The 21,141-nt window shown below is 38.1% G+C and overlaps 1 pseudogene; it reads left to right on the forward strand.

Annotated features, from left to right (window-relative positions):
* Positions 1–19,773: 19,773 nt before the first annotated feature.
* LOC116893436 lies at positions 19,774–20,593 on the forward strand (annotated as a pseudogene).
* The last annotated feature ends 548 nt before the right edge of the window (positions 20,594–21,141 follow it).

A 21,141-nucleotide genomic window follows, 5' to 3' on the forward strand; every position in this document is an offset into this window, starting at 1 on the left:
TATTTGTCTGTCTTGTTTTGTTCTAGCCTAGTCTCTAGGCAACCCAGGCAGTGTATGAATTGGACTCTTAATGTAGTGGGACTAAAGTTAAACCAATTATTTGTTGGCCATTCCCCAAGTTCTATGACATCACTTCCCCAGAACATCTTACAGGCAGGACACATTGTAAGTGGAGTTTTGTGGCTACAAGGTTGTCTAGGTTCCTTTTTCCATGAGATGTGGAGGACCTTCTTGTGTCAAAGTTACTAAAATGTCGTAGAATGTGGGAAAGGTGACTCGAAACCCATACCAGCTGGACTTTTCTACCTTCAGTGAGCTGTGTGGAAATTATCCTCTGCAATGGAGACCTGATATCAGTTCTCAAAGAGAGTACTTCTAAACTAGCATGGGCATGATCTGTTTATGTATGCCTATTTGACCTCCTAAAGCAACAACAAAACTGATTCTAAAACAGCCCCACCACTGAAAACCTTGCGTGGCTAAAAAGGACATTAAATCTCCATATCATCCTCCATTACTATCAGTCCTTTCTAGGTTCACCCTCACAGATTACAGGAAAGTTTCATTGCACTAGGATTCCATACTGCTCCCAAATGTGCTGAGCTGCCCATTTAACATATCAAAACTAACCTGGCCACAATATTATCCCAGCATCTCTAAGTTCTCACCTGTTACAGGGTATGGTTGACCTTATCCACCATCTGCCTTGACTTCTCCAGCTGAACATTTGTGCTGCTTTTCCTTCAGAAGGTTAACCCTATATCATCCACCCATTGTTGTTACCAGCTCCTTTTGTTATTTTGGCCTTCTAGAAGCTGTAGTATTTCTCACCTCTACCCTTTCCTTTCTCCTCCCCCTTATACTCACATGCTTCAGGGAACTGACCATTATGGACTCTATCACATGTGTGTGCCTCTGGTCATACCCTCCCTTTAATCTACAGTAAGCCTTTCCCACCATATCTAAGAGCTCTCACATTTTTTTCCTTTCCATTTGTTTCATTCTCTTTCATGTGTTAATCATTGTAGTTAAAACCTTACATGTAAAGGAACTTAACCTATTTCTGAAAGTCGTTGAGCTGTAACTCTCAGAGACCAAAAGCTCTTGCTTTGTCATCCTGAAAATATACAACTCACTTTTTTGTCTGTGAGTCTGTGTACACACAGAAGACATTAGTGACTTCCAGGCAATTACAGGAAGTTCTAGCAGCTTGTTCTCCTTTCAAGGACATTCACCTTATATTTTTGTTTGTGTTTGTGTGTGTGCCTGTGTGTCTGCTTATGCTTGTGTGTGTGTGTGTGTGTGTGTGTGTGTGTGTGTGTTAACAGTAGATTTTGTAGTAGAGCAGATGCTGGCCTAAGAATCAATTTGTATCTCATGCTATACTCACCATGGTGGAGAATTCTTCGCATCTTGGACATGATGAATGGATGGAATTTAAATTTAAATAAAAAAAGAATGTATGTTTTGCACTGCATTCCTTACTCGGGTAGATGTTAGAGTATTTACGAAATTACTACCACCTACCCGGTACCCACTCTTTTACTTGATATATATATATATATTCAATTTGATTGTTTGTGTGTTTGATATTTTAAAATTATTTTCTGGTTAACCATGACCAGAAAATTAAGCTTTGATTAAGTATCCTTGTGGTAATCTCACGATCAGTGTATGACAAGGAAGTGGCTGTTTTCTCACGGGTTCATCTGTAATTATAAAAACCATACCCTAAAACACTATATTAAAACAGCCCCTTGTTATAAATGTCCAGAGGGAACATTGCTGAAAAGAAGGATCCTCATAGCAGCGAGTGCAAACCATGTGTGTCCTTTTGTGACTGAGTTACCCCACTCACGATGATATTTACAAATCTCATTCATTTACCTAAGAATTTCAGGAAGTCATTTTTTTTTTTTTTACTTTTTGGATAGCTGAGTAGTACTTCATTGAGTAAATGCACCACATTTTCTGCATCCATTCCTCTGTTGAAGGACATCTAGCTTCTTTCCAGCTTCTGGCTGTTATAAATGAGACTTCTATGATCATATTGAAGCATGTGTCCTTGTCTAATGTTGAAACATCTTTTGGGTATATGCCACAGGAGTGTTATAGCTTGATACTTAGTTCTCAGAATACCCAATATACAATTCACAGACCATACGAATCTTAAGAATGAAGACCAAATGTGGATGCTTCAGTCCTTAGAAGGAAGAACAAAATACTCACAGGAGGAAATACAGGGACAAAGAGTAGAGCAGAGTCTGAAGGAAAGGCCATTCAGAGACTACACACCTGGACATATATGCATACTCAGCCACCAAACCCAGTCACATTGCTGATGCCAGGAAGTACTTGTTGACAAGAGTCTTGTATGGATTTCTCCTGAGAGGCTCTGCCAGATCCTTACTGATACAGATGAGGATGCTTGCTGCTAACTATCAGACTGAGCACAGGGAGCACATGGAGGACTTAGAAAAAGGACTAAAGAAGCTGAAGGGGTTTACAACCCTATAAGAAGAATAGCAATATCAGACAACCAGACCCCCCAGAGCTCCCAGGGACTAAACCACCAATCAAAGAGTACAATTGGATGGAGCCGTGGCTCCAGTCTCATATGTAACAGAGCAGAGCATTGTCTGGCATAAATAGGAGGAGAAACACTTGGTCCTGCGAAATCTCTTTTCCCCAATATAGGGGAATGCAAGGGTGATGAAGGGGGAGTTGATGTATGGGAAGGGACCATCCTCACAGAAACATGTGAAGGAGGGATGGAAGAGGGGTGACCTGGAAAGGCTATAACATTTGAAATGAAAATACATTTCTTTAGGTGTTTCTCAGCCATTCGGCATTCCTCAGCTGTGAATTCTTTGTTTAGCTCTGAACTCCATTTTTTAATAGGGTTATTTGCCTCCCTGCGGTCTAACTTCTTGAGTTCTTTGTATATTTTGGATATAAGGCCTCTATCTGTTGTAGGATTGGTAAAGATCTTTTCCCAATCTGTTGGTTGCCCTTTTGTCCTAACCACAGTGTCCTTTGCCTTAGAGAAGCTTTGCAGTTTTATGAGATCCGATTTGTCGATTCTTGATCTTAGAGCATAAGCCATTGGTGTTTTGTTCAGGAAATTTTTTCCAGTGCCCATGTGTTCCAGATGCTTCCCTAGTTTTTCTTCTATTAGTTTGAGTGTGTCTGGTTTGATGTGGAGGTCCTTGATCCACTTGGACTTAAGCTTTGTACAGGGTGATAAGCATGGATTGATCTGCATTCTTCTACATATTGACCTCCAGTTGAACCAGCACCATTTGCTGAAAATGCTATCCTTTTTCCATTGGATGGTTTTAGCTCCTTTGTCAAAAATCAAGTGACCATAGGTGTGTGGGTTCATTTCTGGGTCTTCAATTCTATTCCATTGGTCTATCTGTCTGTCTCTGTACCAATACCATGCAGTTTTTATCACTATTGCTCTGTAATAATGCTTGAGTTCAGGGATAGTGATTCCCCCTGAAGTCCTTTTATTGTTGAGGATAGTTTCAGCTATCCTGGGTTTTTTGTTAGTCCAGATGAATTTGCAAATTGTTCTGTCTAACTCTTTGAAGAATTGGATTGGTATTTTGATGGGGATTGCATTGAATCTGTAGATCGATTTTGGTAAAATGGCCATTTTTACTATATTATGCCTGCCAATCCATGAGCATGGGAGATCTTTCCATCTTCTGAGGTCTTCTTCAATTTCTTTCTTCAGAGTCTTGAAGTTCTTATTGTACAGATCTTTTACTTGCTTGGCTAAAGTCACACCGAGGTACTTTATATTATTTGGGTCTATTATGAAGGGTGTCGTTTCCCTAATTTCTTTCTTGGCTTGTTTCTCTTTAGTCATAAGGGAAATGCAAATCAAAACAACCCTGAGATTTCACCTCACACCAGTGAGAATGGTTAAGATCAAAAACTCGGGTGACAGCAGATGCTGGCGAGGATGCAGAGAAAGAGGAACACTCCTCCATTGTTGGTGGGATTGCAGATTGGAGGTTCCTCAGAAAATTGGACATTGAACAGCCTGAGGATCCAGCTATACCTCTCTTGGGCATATACCCAAAGATGCCCCAACATATAAAAAAGACACGTGCTCCACTATGTTCATAGCAGCCTTATTTATAATAGCCAGAAGCTGGAAAGAACCCAGATGCCCTTCAACAGAGGAATGGATACAGAAAATGTGGTACATCTACACAATGGAATATTACTCAGCTATCAAAAACAGTGACTTTATGAAATTCGTAGGCAAATGGTTGGAACTGGAAAATATCATCCTGAGTGAGCTAACCCAATCACAGAAAGACATACATGGTATGCACTCATTGATAAGTGGCTATTAGCCCAAATGCTTGAATTACCCTAGATGCCTAGAACAAATGAAACTCAAGATGGATGATCAAAATGTGAATGCTTCACTCCTTCTTTAAAAGGGGAACAAGAATACCCTTGGCAGGGAAGAGAGAGGCAAAGATTAAAACAGAGACTGAAGGGACACCCATTCAGAGCCTGCCCCACATGTGGCCCATACATATACAGCCACCCAATTAGACAAGATGGATGAAGCAAAGAAGTGCAGACCGACAGGAACCGGATGTAGATCGCTCCTGAGAGACACAGCCAGAATACAGCAAATACATAGGCGAATGCCAGCAAACCACTGAACTGAGAATAGGACCCCGTTGAAGGAATCAGAGAAAGAACTGGAAGAGCTTGAAGGGGCTCCGAGACCCCATATGTACAACAATGCCAAGCAACCAGAGCTTCCAGGGACTAAGCCACTACCTAAAGACTATACATGGACTGACCCTGGACTCTGACCTCATAGGTAGCAATGAATATCCTAGTAAGAGCACCAGTGGAAGGGGAAGCCCTGGGTCCTGCTAAGACTGAACCCCCAGTGAACTAGACTGTTGGGGGAGGTTGGCAATGGGGGAGGGTTGGGAGGGGAACACCCATAAGGAAGGGGGGGGGGGGGGGATGTTTGCCCGGAAACCGGGAAAGGGAATAACACTGGAAATGTATATAAGAAATACTCAAGTTAATAAAAAAAAAAAAAGAAAATACATAAAATATCCAATAAAAAATGTAGCAGCCTCAGCATGCTGTATATGTAAATGGTTATTGGTCTCTTCTTTGGAAGGGGAATACATCTTCAGCTAAGGAGTTTTAGGTTCGTAATTTAGAAAAGTAGGCTCAGGTGCTTATTTAACATATCAAAGGAGACCAGATCCTCAGGTTCTCCTTGTGTCCCCAAGCCATCACCTGTTATTCTTATGGACCCTATTTGCTAGCATTACTTCTATTTTACCCTCAATTTCTTCATCCAGGTGCTGAGCTGCCCTTACTTATATAATCAAACAATTTTGGTTACCTGATCCTCTTTTCTCTACTTTTTTGGGTCTCCTTGCTATTGAAACTGGTTCCTCTTTGTACCCCTTTTCTTTCCCATTTCCCCCTCTATTCACATAGGTCAGGTTCATGTAGGTTCTAAAGTCTTCCATATGCCCCTGTATCTGGCTATACTACTGTCTGTTTTCTACAACAAACTTTCTCCTCCAACATACCTAAGAGCACTTACCTTCCTTTTGTATTTGTTTTGTTCCAATAAGATTTTATTTTTAATTCTCTGTGTGGTGATTTCTTATGCATAGAAACTTTTTTTAGTGTGAAGGAGAGTGACCCATAAGTCTTATGAAGTTTCCAAAAGTTAAAAGACTTAGGAAACATGGAGAATACAAGATTCACAAAACACTCCCTAAATTTCTAGAAGCATAAAACAGTTTCTGGGAGAAGGGTGATCTTTTAAAAAGTTGGCAGATATCATTACAAGTCAGATTTCATGAGCCATGCTCATGATGGGTATTATATGATGCAGTTGCCTGCAGTTACCCATATTCCAGAAGTTAACCCTTACTCATATCCTTCAAAATCCAGTGGATTAAACCTAGACTCAGGTAGAAGTATTTCTATCCTACAACACTGATGTCCCCTCTCCTAGATGAATCCAAGTTTATTCATATTGCCATGTACAATGTCACCTCTACTCTCATAAGTACCCCAGTAAAATCAGTGGTTTACCATCTATACACGGATAGAAGTTTTCCTTTCATTTGTCATTAGTGCCCGATCTGGGGTGAAGAAGTCCCTGTACCTGACTTCTCAGACAAAAAGGTAAACAATTGTCTATATTCTTCCTCACAAATTAATAGCCATCATTAAATGGCACTGATAGGAACTTGATTTGAAGTTAATAATTTCTACTCTCAGTGTTGTCCATAGTTGCAAGAACAATTTACGTCAGTGCACAAGACACAGAAGGTGGCAAGGTCATGGCTTCGACAACAGTGCTCATGCCTCTAAATTGACTGTGATAAACTCAAGGTCATCTTTTTAACCACAAATGTCATTCAAGCAATTTAGTCTCCCAGATTGGAGTTTAATATTTGCTCTGGAAGCTAAATTTTGGCATCAGAGATGTCATTTGCTTGGATGCTTCTGAGAAAAGAAATAAAATGACTAGCCAAAGACATGTTTCATGAAACTCACACTGAAAAATGTATGTACTGGAAAATTCCTGTTTTAGGGTTGCTCTTCTACAGAAGCACATATGACTATTAGGTGCCCGCATACTCCTAATTGACTCAATGCATTGTTCTTTAAGACATTAATGTAGGCTATCTGACCCATCATTTTAGCACATCTGGAAGGGGTAGTTTCTTTATTCTTCTACCACTGCCTATCTACCATGAGGAGACATAAGTTTATGAATCAACAAGAAATTTTTTCCATTCTTGGCATCCAAGGAGGGACAGAATTGAATCAAAGGTGAATATGATGAACAGTTGCATTTCCCAGCTGAAATGGAAGCTAACCAATCTGATTACATATTACTCTCAGGAAATCAAGATGCCTCTATCCTTTCCCACTGGTAACAAATGCTTGTATTCTCATACTCACACCTGTGTTGCCACTCCACAATAGTAAGAATCTTAATATTCAAAACATAGCTTGACCTCAGAGTTCTGTTTGGGGTTATACAAACCCCCAAGCCATCTTATTCCTGAAATACAGAGTAACACCACTAAAAAAATTCAGTGATCACTCTTAGAATATGGGTTTAGTAAAAAAAAAATGTCTGAAGAAGAGAACATATATGGCACAGACTAAAATGTGCTTATTTGGAAAAGGATTGTACAAAGTGCATTTGTGGTTATTGCTCTGTATGATAAGATATGCATTCAAGGCCCTGCTACTGCCTAGTTGGAACTGTCCCTCACAGAGGTTAATTATAGTGAAAGGGTTGTTCTGGGATTGTTGAGGGAATTTAAATTTAATACATTTCCAATGTATTAATTATCATATATTAGTTATATAGAGAAATGTGTTTTAATTTTATATTTTTGTTCATGTGTATAAAGTGTTTTAGATACATTCAGGCCCAGTTTATTTCCTTGCTTCTCTCCTTACTTATCACATTTTTGTATAGATTTTCAGTTCTATGAGGTTCTGATTGTCCACTGTTTAATTTACTGTCTGTGCCAAATGGGTTGTTTAGAAAAGAATTCCCTGTGCACATGCATTCAAGGATATCACCCTCCTTCTCTTCTGTTTTTTCAATGTATCCTGTTTTATGTCAAGGTTGTTCACCATTTGGGGTCACACTTTGTGCATGGTGATAACTATGCATCAATTTTCATTCTTCTACATACATCCGTTAGGTATGACATACGCAATTTGTTGAAGATGCAGCCTTTTTTACCACTGTGTATTTCTGTTTGTTTTGTTCTGTTCTGTTTTCTTTTAATGAAAAATAAGATGTACATAGGTGTGCATATTTATGACAGGGTCTTCATTTTGATTCTCTTGATTAATGTGTCTGTTTTTGCCAGTACTGTGCATTTTTAAAATTACTACAGTAATGTATTAGATCCTGAAAATAGGGAGAGAAATATTTCTAGCACTTCTTTATTATCCAATATTGGTTTACTTATTCTGCGTTTTGTTTTTCCATATGATGAAGGACTCATCTTGCAAACTCCTTTTTTTATTTCAGACACCATTTTATGATTAACTTGCCCTCTGAATGAACTTTGCTACTGAAAAATCCCCAAAGTGTTCCAAGATCCATATCACCCTTATAACCATCACAATTACGCTGGTCAAATAGCCATTCCACTCATAGTAGGAACCAATCAGTTATTAATGAGACGTTTCTAATGTCTAAAGTAAATTGATTAAAGTAGCAACCACTGTTTATAACAAGCTGAAATTTTCACTAGCCAATAGAAGTAAGCCAGCAAAATGTCAACTTATCACATAACCGTCAAGATGGAAAGTCCTTCACACAGCCCCCATAATAAATAGGCATGGATTGTACCAGTGTAGGACTTTCCATGCCTTATTCTGTGCTAGAGAAGTTCGAGAAGAATCCAAGCTCTACTTAAACAGGGATGCTTTGTTTTTAATTACAAGTTGGACTCCTGATGGTCTTTTGTGGTCTGTGGGGAACCTCTCTATCTGGGCTTAACAACGTATACACTAATAGTAACTATTAAAAAGTTCAAAATGAGGGCCAGGAAGCTGAGTCCTGACAGGCTACCTGACAAGCTTCTCATATACACAGACCATGAGTGAGAAAAACAGGTGACTTTCCAGTGTCAGGGACCTAATTACACTAAGTGAGCTTGTTTCTAATGCTGGGCTTCTGCCTCAGAGGGACTTGACCTGCATAATAGGGTACAGGTTTCTGGAGATCCTTCTGAGATTGTAGGATCTTTCTGTGCCTGTTCACACACACACACACACACACACACACACACACACACACACACACACACACACAGTTTTGTAGCTGAGAGCACAGTGCTGTTAATGAAATGGCATTATGTCCACCAATATTTTGGGCACCAACATGAGTATATGCCTGCTCTCTCTCTCTCTCTCTCTCTCTCTCTCTCTCTCTCTCTCTCTCTCTCTCTCTCTCTCTGTGTGTGTGTGTGTACAAGTAAGTGAAAATATGAGTACAGACTCATCCAATATCAAAATGTGTCTTACTTTACCTCAGGATTTACTGCTTTCTGGCTTGTTCTTTTTTTCCTTCCTTCCTTCCTTCCTTTCTTCTTTTCTTTCTTTCTTTTTTCCTTCCTTCCTTCCTTTCTTGCTTTCCTTTTTTTTTCTTATTTTATTGGATTATTTTAAAATGTACTTACATGTCAAATATTATCATCTTTCCTGGTTTCCCATTCTTAAACCCCCATTCCATCCATTTCTCCATTTTATATAAAGGTATCCTCCATCTATTCACCCACCCTTTTCCTGCCTCCCCACTCAGACATTCACCTAAACTGGGGAGAGTGGTTGGTGAGCCTTGGCAGGACCAACGTCTTCTCCCTTTGGTGACCACCCTCTGCTACATATGCAGTAACAGCCATGGGTCTGACCTTATATACACTTTGGGTGATGGCTTAGTCCCTGCGAGCTCTGCTTGGGGTTGCAACCACCTTTAGCCCCATCAATCCTTTCTCTAACTTCTCCAATGGTGACCTAGTTCTCAGTTCAATGGTTGGCTGCAATAGACGATCTCTGTACTTGTCATGCCCTTGCAGAGACTCCCAGGAAACAGTTAGACCAGAATCCTGTCAGCATGTACCACTTGGCATTCCCAATAGTGACAGGTTAGGTGGCTGTAAGTATATGGGCTGGATCCCCACTTGGACTTGAGCTTTGTACAAGGAGATAAGAATGGATGAATTTGCATTTTTCTACATGCTAACCTCCAGTTGAACCAGCACAATTTCTTGCAAATGCTGTTTTTCATTGAATAACTTTAGCTCCTTTTCAAAGATCAAGTGACCATAAGTGTGTGGGTTTACTGCTGGGTCTTCAAATCTATTCCATTGACCTACCTGCCTGTTTCTATACCAATATCATATAGCTTTTGTCAGGATTGCTCTGTATTATAGCTTAAGGTCAAGGATTGTGATTACCCCAAAAAATTCTATTATATTTGAGAACCATTTTCATTAGCCTGGTTGTTTTGTTTGCATTTCCAAATGAATTTACAAACTTCTCTATTTAACTATAATGAAGAATTGAGTTTGAATTTTGATGGGGATTGCATTGAATGTGTATATTACTTTTTGCAACAGGTCCATTTTTACTATATTAACTATGCCAATCCATGAGCATGGGACAACTTTCCATCTTCTCTGATATTCTTTGATTTCTTTCTTGAGAGGTTTGAAGTTCTTGTCATAGAGATGTTTCACTTGCTTTTTTTGAGTAGCACAAAGATTTTTTTTTTAATATTTGTGGCTATTGAGAAGGATGTCATTTCCTTAATTTCTTTCTCAGACTGTTTATCCTTTCAATAGAGGTAATCTACTGAGTTGTTTGAGTTAATTTTATATTCATGCCCTATGTTGAAGTTCTTAGCTGTAGGAGTTTTCTGGTGGAATTTTTGGGGTCACCTAGGTATACTATCATATCATCTGAAAATAGTGATATGTTAACTATTTCCTTTACATTTTGTATCAATTTGACCTCTCTTGTTGTCCAATTGCTCTGTCTAGAACTTCAAGTACAGTATTGAATAGGTAGAGTGGGAGTGGGTAGCCATGTCTAGTCTCTGATTTTAGTGGGATTGCTTCAGGTTTCTCTCCATTTATTTTGATGTTGGTATTGATTTGCTATATATAGCTTTTACTATGTTTAGGTATGGGCCTTGAATTCCTGATTGTTCCAAGACTTTTATCATGACAGCCTGTTGAATTTGATCAAAACTTACTCTGCATCTAATGAAATGATCATTTTTTTCCTTTGGGTTTGTTTAATATAGAAGAATATGTTGATGGAATTCTGTATATTGAACTATCTTTGCATTCCTGGGTTGCAGCCTACTTGATCATGGTGAATGATCCTATTGAAATGTTCTTGGATTTGCCTTATAAGAATTTTATGGAATATTTTTGATCAATATTCATGAGGTAAGTTGGTCTGAAGTTCTCTTTGTTGAGTCTTGGTGTGATTTAGGTATAAGCCTCAGAGAACAAATTTGGTGATGTTCGTTCCATTTCTATTTTGTGGAAAAGTGTAAAGGATATTGGTATTAGGTTTTGAATGTTTCATAGAATTCTGCACTAAACCCATCTGTTCTTGTTTTTTTTTTTTTCCATTGTGAGACTTTTAATGATTGCTTGTATTGCCTTAGGAGTTATGGGACTATTTAGATGGTTTATCTGATCCTGGTTTAACTTTGGTTCCTGGTACCTGTCTAGAAAGTTGTTCATTTCCTCCAGATTTTCCTGTTTTGTCGAGTATTGGCTTTTGTAGTAAGATCTGAATTTTTTTTAATTTCGACAGTTTCTGATGTTATGTTTCCCCTTTGATTTCTGACTTTGTTAACTTGAGTACTCTCCCTGTGCCCTCTAGTTAGTCTGGCTATGGCTTCATCTATCTTGTTGAATTTCTCACAGAAGTATCTCCTGGTGTTGTTGAATCTTTGCATAGTTCTTTTTGTTTCTACTTGGTCGATTTCAGCTCTGCGTTTGATTATTTCCTGACTTCTAATCCTCTAGTGTATATTTGCATCTTTCTGTTATAGAGCCATTAGGTGTGCTGTCAAGCTGGTATTGTATGCTCTGTCCAGTTTCTTTTTGGAGGTAATAGAGCTCTGAGTTTTCCTCTTATCACTGCTTTCATTCTTTCACACGTGTTTGGGTATGTTGTGCCTTCATTTTCAATGCATTCTAAAATGTCTTTAATTTTTTTTTCATTTCTTCCTTGACCAAGTTATTCAGTAGGTCATTGTTTAGCTATATGTGGGCTTTCTGCTGTTTTTGTTGTTATTGAAGGCCAGCCTTAGTCTATGGTGATCTAATAGGATGCAAGGGATTATTTAAAACTTCTTTCATCTGTTGAGGCCTGTTTTGTGAACAATTATGTGGTCAATTTTGGAGAAAGTACTATTTGGTATTGAGAAGAATCTATATTCTTTTGTTTTAGGATGAAATGTTCTATAGATATCTGTTAAATACATTTGGTTCATAACTTCTTAGATCCATTGTGTCTCTCTTTAGTTTCTGTTTCCATGATCTGCCCATTGATAAGAGTGGGGTGTTGATGTCTCCCTCTATTATTGTGTGAGGAGGAATGTGTGATTTTAGTTTTAATAAAGTTTCTTTTATGACTGTGCTTGGCCTTGCATTTGGAGCATAGCTCTTCAGAATTGAGAGTTCATCTTGTTAGATTTTTTTTCCCTTTGACAGATATGAAGTGTCCTTCCTTATCTTTTTTTTGATAACTTTTAGTTGAAAGTAAATTTTATTCGATATTAAAATGGATACTCCAGCTTGTTTCTTGGGACCATTTGCTTGGAGAAAGTTTTTCCAGTCTTTTACACTGAGGTAGTATCTATCTTTGTCACTGAAGTGTGTTTCCTGCAGCTAAATACTGGGCCCCATGCATCTATCCAATCTATGTATTTTTGAGGAAGGATTGTGTCCATTAATATGAACAGATGTTTTAGAAAAGTGATTTTTTTGTTATTTTTGTTGTTAGAAATCCAATTATATTTTTGTGGCTATCTCTTTTTGGACTTGTTGAAAGAAGATTACTTTCTTGCTTTTTCTATAGTGTAGTTCTTTTTCCTCCTTTTTTGGTATTTTCCATCTGCTATCCTTTGTAGGGCTGGATTTGTGGAAATATATTGTGTAAATTTGGTTTTGTCATGGAATATCTTGGCTTTTCCATCTATATAAATGGAGAGTTCTGCTGTGTATAGTAGCCTAGGCTGGCATTTGTGTTCTCTTAGGATCTGTATGACATCTGCCCAGGATCTTCTAGCTTTCTTAGACTCTGTTGAGAAGTCTAGTGTACGTCTGATATGTCTGCCTTTATATGTTACTTGACCTTTTTCCCTTACTATATTTTATATTCTTTCTTTCTTTGTGCATTTGGTGTTTTGACTATTATGTGACAGAAGGAGTTTCTTTTCAGGTCCAGTCTATTTGGAGATTATTCAGCTTCTTGTATATACGTGGGCATCTCATTCTTTATTTTAAGGAAGGTTTCTTCTATAATTTCTTGAAGGTGTTTACTGGCCCTTTAAGTTGGGAATCTTTAATTTTTTCTATACCTTTTATCCTTAGGTTTGATCTTCTCATTGTGTCCTGATTTCCTGAATATTTTGGGTTAGGAGATTTTTGGGTTTTGGATTTTCTTTGACTATTGTGTCAATGTTTTCTATGGTATCTTCTGCCCCTGAGATGCTCTCTCTATCTTTTGTATTCTGTTGGTAATGCTTATGTCTATGACACGTGATCTCGTTCCAAGGTTTTCTATCTCTAGGTTTGTTTCTCTATTTTATTTCTTTACTGTTTCTATTTACAGTTCTACATCCTGGATGGTTTTGTTCAATGTTTTCACCTGTTTGGTTGTATTTTCCTTTATTCTTTAAGACATTTTTGTGTTTCCTTTTTAAGGGCTTCTACCTGTTTACCTATCTTCTCCAGTATTCCTTTAAGGGAGTTATTTATGTACTTTCTAAATCCCTCTATTATAATCATGATATGTGATTTTAAAATCTAAATCTTGCTCTTCTGGTGTGATAGGGTATTAGAGTCTTGCTGTAGTGGGAGAACTGTGTTCTTGTTATGCCAAATAGCCTTGTGTTCTGTTGCTCATGTTGTTGTGCTTGCCTCTCCCTTCTGATTGTCTCTAGTTCTACCTGCCCTTGCTGTCTCTGAATGGAACCTGTCCCTCTTGTGATCCTGGTTGTATCAGAAGTCATCAGAGTCCAGCTGTCTTTTCAACCCTGATTCTGGAATCCTGTGATCCTGAGATCCTTGGTGTGTTTGAGCTCCTGGAATTCAAGGGGCTCAGTGATCCTGAAATCCTGGTGTGACCAAGGTCCTGAGATCCTGTAGTGCCAGAGCTCCTGGGAGTCAAGCTTGATGTTGCAGGAGTGAGTGGAGAGCCGGAGCCCCGGATTTGCTCCAGGCACAAGTGCACACTGGAACAATCCATGCCTTTGGCCAGATGTGGTTTTGGTTTTCCTGGTACCTGGGTTTCCCAGTTATGCTGGGTGTTGGGAAAGATGTTGTGGCCTTAACTGTGATCTTGAATCTGTCATAGTTATAGTCCTACTGGTTGTGTCTGATGTCCTGAGAGTTGAGCTTCCTTGTGATCCTGGGAGCCAGGCTCTGTCTTGGTGTTTTAAAAGTGGATGCAGGTTCAGCAATCCAGATCTGCACAGGGTCCAGATCCAGACCAGAAAAAAAAAATCCATGCCACTGGCTGGGTGGGGGTTCCTGCATCTCTGGATCTTGTGGGTCCCAGTTACTCCAGGTGTTGGGGCAGATGTTGTGGCCTCCTTCCCTGTGATCCTGGGCATGTCAGTGCACTGGGGAGTCTGGCTTCCTCTGGGTGTTGTCAGACTGGTCTCAAGGTCTGCTCAGGGCACTGGTTAAGAACAGAAGGGATTCTAGCCACAGGCTGAGTGGGGATTCCTGTATCCATGGATACTGGGGGATTCAGTTACTCCAAATATTGAGGCAGATTTTGTGACTTCCACTGTGATCTTGAGTGTATTAGAGCTCCAGTGCTCTAGGGTGTTTTGAAGCTCCTGGGATTCGAGTTTCCTCTGTGCTTCTGTGATCCTGTGATCCTGGGTATTTCAGAGTACCTGGGAGTTGGGCTCCCTCCAGTTGTTGTAGGAGTGGGTGTAAAGCAAACACCCAAGGTCTATTCAGGGCACTGATTTACACCAAAAAGCACATGTTCTTTATTTTATTTTATTTGTTATGTTATGTTTTGTTTTGTTTTGATAGTGATAGTGTAGTCATATCAGTGATGACTAATCACTTTTTGGTTTCTTTGGTGAATGATAGGATTGTTTATTTACTGATTTATTGTATAAGAGTTTAAAATGCTAATCAAAAATGGAAAGATAATGTATATTCCTGGAAAAGAAACAATAACAAGAATCTTCTTTTTTAATTTTTTTCTTTTAATTGATTATTTAATTTACATTTCAAGTGTTATTTCCCTTCCCAGATTCCCCTACAGAAACCAGCTATCCCATCTCTCCTTCCCATGCTTCTATAAGGGTACTCCCCCAAATAACCACCCACTCCCTCCTACCTTACTGTCCTGACATTCCACTACACTGGGGAATCTAGCCTTCACAGGAGCAAGGGCTTCTCTTGCCTATGAGGCCTGAAAGGCCATCCTCTGCTCGATATGCTTCTAGAGTCAAAGGTCCCTCTCTGTGTCCTCTTGGTATGGTGATTTAGTTCCTGGGAGCTCTGCAGTGTCTGGTTGGTTGATATTGTTGTTCTTCTAATGGGGTTGCAAAACCCTTATTCTCTTTCAGTCTTTTCTCTAACACCTCAATCAGGGACCCCTGTCTCAGTTCAAAATTTGGTTGCGAGCATCTGCTTCTGTATTTGTCAGGCTTTGACAGAGCATCTCAGGAGCAAGCTACAACAATTCCAGTCAGGATGCACTTCTTGGCATTTGCAATATTGTCTGTGTTTGATGGCTATATATGGTATGTATCCCAACGTGGGGCAGTCTCTGGGTGACTTTCCTTTAGTCACTGCTTCTCATTTTGTCTCCATATTACCTTTGTGAATATTTTTGTTCTCGATTCTAAGAAATACTGAAGCTTCTACACTTTGAACTCTCTTCTTGAGCTTCATGTGGTATGTGAAATGTATGTTGCATATTGCAGGTTTTGGGTAAATATCTATTTATCAGTGCGTGCATACCATATGTGTTCTTTGGGGACTGGATTATCTCATTGAGAATCATATTTCTTAGTTCCATCCATTTGTCTATGAATTTCATGAAATCATTGTTTTTAATAGCTGTGTAGTATTCCACTGTGTAAATGTACCACATTTTCTGTATCCATTCCTCTGATGAAGGACATCTGGGTTCTTTCCAGCTTCTTACTATTATAAATAAGGTTACTATTAACATAGTGAAGTATCTGTTCTTGATATATATTGGAGCATCTTTTGGGTATATGCACAGGAGTGGAATAGCTGAGTCCACAGATATGTCCAATTTATGGAAGAACCCCCAGAATAATTTCCAGAGTGGTTGTCTCAGCTTGCAATCCCACCAAAAATGGAGTGTGCCTCTTTCTCCAATTACTTGCCAGCAACTGTTGTCACCTGTGTTTTTCATTTTAGCCATTCTGACTGTTGTGAGGTAGAATCTGAGGTTGTATTGATTTGCATTTCCCTCATGACTAAAGGTGTTGAATATTTCCTTAGCTGCTTTGTGGCATTTGCTGTTCCTCAGTTGAGAATTCTTTGTTTAGCTCTGTAACCCATTTTAATAGGGTTATTTGATTCTCTGGAGTTTACCTTCTTTAGTACTTTGTATGTATTGAATATTAGCCCTCTATCAGATGTAGGATTGGCAAAGATCTTTTCCCAGTCTGTTGGTTGCCCTTCTGTCCAATTAACAATATCCTTTGGCTTACAGAAGCTTTCCAATTTTATGGGGTCCCATTTTCCTATTGTTGATCTCAGAGTAGAAGCCATTGGTTTTCTGTTCAGGAAATTTTCTTCTGTGCCCATGTGTTCAAAGCACTTCCTTACTTTTTCTTCTATTGGTTTCAGTGTATCTGGTTTTATGTGGAGGTCTTTGATCCATTTAGACTTGTGTTTTGTACAAGGCAATAAGAATGGTTCAATTTGCCTTCTACATACTGACTGCCTGTTGAAACAGCACCATTTGTTGAAAATGCTGACTCTTTTCACTATATGTTTTTAGCTCCTTTGTCAAAGATTAAGTGACCATAGCAGTTTGGGTTCATTTATGGGTCTTCAGTTTCATTTCATTGATGTACCTGACTCTCTGTACCAATATCATACATTTTGTATCACTCTTGATCTGTAATACAGCTGGAGGTTAGGGATGGTGATTCTCCCAGAAGTTCTTTTATTGTTGAGAGTAGTTTTTGTACTCCTGTTTTATTTATTTATTTTTTTGTTATTTCAAATGAATTTGCAAATTGCTCCTTTTAACTCTGGGAAAAACTAAGTGGGAATTTTAATGGTGATTGCATTGAATCTATTCTTTTGACAGGCAGATGAAGAGCAGAGCTGAGTCATATGTTATTGTTATTGTTGTTGTTGTTGTTGTTCTTGTACTTTTTGTTTTGTTTTCTTTTTATATCTGGGAACTGTATGCTCCTTTTCCTAAGTTTGCTATTTGGCTAGATGCACACCACTCCTTCTGTGGAGCTTCCAACATATAACTGTGAATGGCTCAAGAACCACATCTCTCAGTGCTTTCAGGTTGGCGTGGTTCGTTTGGAATGGAAGCATCCATGGAAGCATGGATGTTCTGCCTAGGAGGTTTTTTTTTTCTTAAAATTGACTTGAAATAATAATTTATAAAGCTATCAATTTAAGTAGAAATTTTGTTAAGAAGCAAGTCATGTTATGTGGATTCTTTTTCATATTGTATATTTGACTTTCTATGTTCCTTAATTGAAAGAACACATTCATTATATCTTGTTCATCACTCATAAGAGATTTCTATGTGTAGTGATTTGCTCTTTGGAAAAGAGAACAACAACATAACGAAACAAAATGGAAAAGTTTTATAGCAGAGCACATTTGTGCATGTGGTCTGGTTGTTTTTGTTTCTATATGCAGTAGGATTTGGAGTCATTGGCTTCAAGAGTATTTAATAATCAACCAGAGTTCCCATTATCATCAGCTCTTACTCTTCTTTAGAATTGACCCCTCTGGTCTGACTCCTTGGATTCACTTTGTGTCTGAACAACCTATGAGAGCAGAATCATACCAATTTTTTCGCCTGTCACCATACAGTATAAACACAATTGAAAGTTTCTTAAAGTTTGTGCTGGGGAAAAGGATGATGTCAACTTCTTCATTGGGCAAGGACATTGATACCTCTTGTCATAACAACTTGACCTCAGAAGAGATGAGTTCTCAGTATATCAACATATCACACTTGTGGATGACTACAGAGACACATGGTGCCTGGCTCATAGACCCATAATGCCCCATTTAGCATCTGCCATCAGAGAGACATATATTTTCCATGGTGAGTCTTAATGCCTTCGCTCAGACCTACAGAAGACAGGACATTTTCAGCCCTCTCATTGATTGCAATTCTTTGAGCTCCTTTTTCATTGACACAATGCTGCACCTTCTGAATGCTATGAGAGATAATGATCATCTGAGTTATGTGCACTCTACAGGTGGAGGGAGCCTGTTGAAGAGGCCCCACTGCCTAGTCTACTTTCCCTGATATTCTTTGGTAAAGGTAATTGCTATAGGAGTCCTAGTACTAAGTTGTATGTAAGGTCTTTTTACTCAAATATTTGTCACTGTGTTTAAGGACAAGGACAGACAGACACACACACACACACACACACACACACACACTTTTCCTGGCTTACTCAGTGACATATAATACCTGGCAGAATCTCAATTACCTGATGTGTAGAACTTAAATCTGATACTTACTTACTTCAGGCTGCTACTTTCACTCTGGATCACCTCATCACTTGGTAGTGTTGTGTTTTTGTTTTGTTTTGTTTTTCCAGAAAAACTTTTTCTAATTGGCACAGGAACAGGAGGCTATTTTTCTTTCACAGAAACCAAGACTAGTAGTAACAACTTCCTCTTAATTCATGAACATTAAGGTGTGAGAAAAATCAGACAATTGTGATTCAAATTTCAATTGCTATTAATGAGGTTTCTTTGTCTTGCAAATTTCAACATCACTTGGTCAGGGCTGAGTGTTAATGTCTGTGGTGCTATGGTTTCTATCTTGCAGAAATGCCTTTGATCAGCATCTTCTACTTTGCACCAATGTATTTATATGTCACTTATGTTCTCTGTCTGCCTGAAAATATTTTCTACTGAACATATAGATACATGTAAAATTTCTTTTGACATATGTCTAGAGAACTGTAAATAGAATCATAACTATATTCTTGATTTTAATGTTGTTTTAATTTATTAAATGGATAAAGTTCTCCTGGCTGTCATTCTGGTATTGAATAAATATTCTAAATTAATGCATTCATATTTCTATGTAATTTATCTGTTTTGCATGTGATTAGCATTGGTCTTTGATAGTTTACATTTTATATGTGATATATGCTAATAGCATAATTTTGAAATTAATAACATAGGTCAAAAATATATTGGAGTATATAAAATAGATCTAGAATGCCAAAGTGAATAGCATGTATTTTAAAATTCATATGTGTTCTACCATAAAGAAAAAAATGCTGTTCCTTAAAAGCTGGTGGATATTACTTCATTTCAAAGGTGGAATTGGTTGCATTAAATCTCTCCTTGATTTACCATTAGAATCCCTCATACAGGATTTCTGTGAGCTACAAATCAAACTTCAATTGTAGATCCATGTGGAAAGTGCTGACAACTAGCAAGAATTTTGCAAAATTTTCTTTACATTAACTAAAACGTTGTAACCAACGTCTTTGGAAACAAATGTGAATATGTTGAGCTGTAGAAATGTATTTAGTAAAAAAAAAACACCTCTTTGGGGCTCTAGAGAAGGCTTTCTGGGTTAAGAAAGTAGGCTATGCTTTCAGAGGACTCAATTTTAGACTCCTGGATACACATCTGGCAGCTCACCACCGACGTTAACAGGTCTGGCTACAAAGATACATGCACCGAAGTTAATATTCCCATATAAAGATACAAACTCATATACATGGTTAAAAATAAAATAAAAATAGACCTGATTCTGAAAGAACAGACATGGACAACATCATGGTTGTTCTCTGCAAAGGATTCTATCAGACAATGACTGCTTTTGGTTATATACATTTTCTGAACAAGATTAAATGTAAAATTGTCTTTTATTTGCATAGAGTTTCCAGTTAATTTGCCCTTGGTTCCAAATGCTTGATTAGTGTTTTTCAGTCCATCACTGTTAGCCTCAGCAATTCCAATGCTACACAGCTTAAGGCCAGAGCCCTGAAAATCATTGGTCCTTCCCTAGTCCTGTTCTTGTCCCTGTGTCTATTTGTAAATATCTTCATGATCATGACAGTAACTGAAAGGAGAGATAAAGGGAATCTTACTGAATTTAGACAATTGGTGTACTGTGTAGCAGTAAATCATTCCAAAAATACACAGTACATATGATTATATTGGCCTCCAGTGATGTCATGTGTTTGGGACTCATGATGTGTACCAGTGGCTTCATGATGTTGTTCTTCTTGAAGCATAAGCAGAAGGTCCAGTGTATTCCCAGATCATTGGATACAAAGTCATATCATGAGAACAAAGCTACACAAAGTAATCTTATCTTAGTGAGATGTTTTGTAGTTCTATATGAGAATTCGTTCAACTGAATGATGTGGTTTTCCTTCTAAGGTGGAACAGATATATGGCTCACCGATGTCAATGTAGCCATGAGTGCATGCTTCCCAGAACTCTGCTTCTTTCTGCTTACTAGAAACTATACTAGGGTTTTTAAGCTATGCAGTATTGAAAATGTATCAATGATGATTTTTATTATTGTGTAATCAGAGCTTTAAAACATACACTGAACACACTATTTTATATTCAGTATGAAATATTCTCATCAGATACAAAATAACGGCATAATATCTCCCCATACTCTTGAATCTAGTTACTTTCAATTGTTTCAATAAAGAACATTTTAATACTAGATATATTTAAATTGAGGAATATATAGATTGTAATAATAATGAGAATTTATGAGTCTATTTATCATTCATTTATCTCTTTTACAGACAAACGTTAGTCAACACAAGTTTCAAGCTAGACAGTCAACCTGAGTAAAAATGTATTATCAAAATAACTCTGAGGAAATAAACAGTTGTAGAAGATGTCCAAAAGATTGTTGACAAATGGGGGGAAATTATTATTTACTGGTGCTGAATATCACATAGAATTTAGACTAGGTAGTTTTTCTCATGCACTGATAGTTATTTTCCAGCATTGGGAAACTGCAATGTGGGATATGTGATTTCTTTTTTTAGACATCTGTGTGAACATTCAGATATTACAAGATTAGTAGTGGTGGGAAATTATTGAAACACTAATAAAC

Source organism: Rattus rattus, chromosome 2 (assembly GCF_011064425.1).
Source record: "Rattus rattus isolate New Zealand chromosome 2, Rrattus_CSIRO_v1, whole genome shotgun sequence".
Classification (NCBI taxonomy): Eukaryota; Metazoa; Chordata; class Mammalia; order Rodentia; family Muridae; genus Rattus; species Rattus rattus.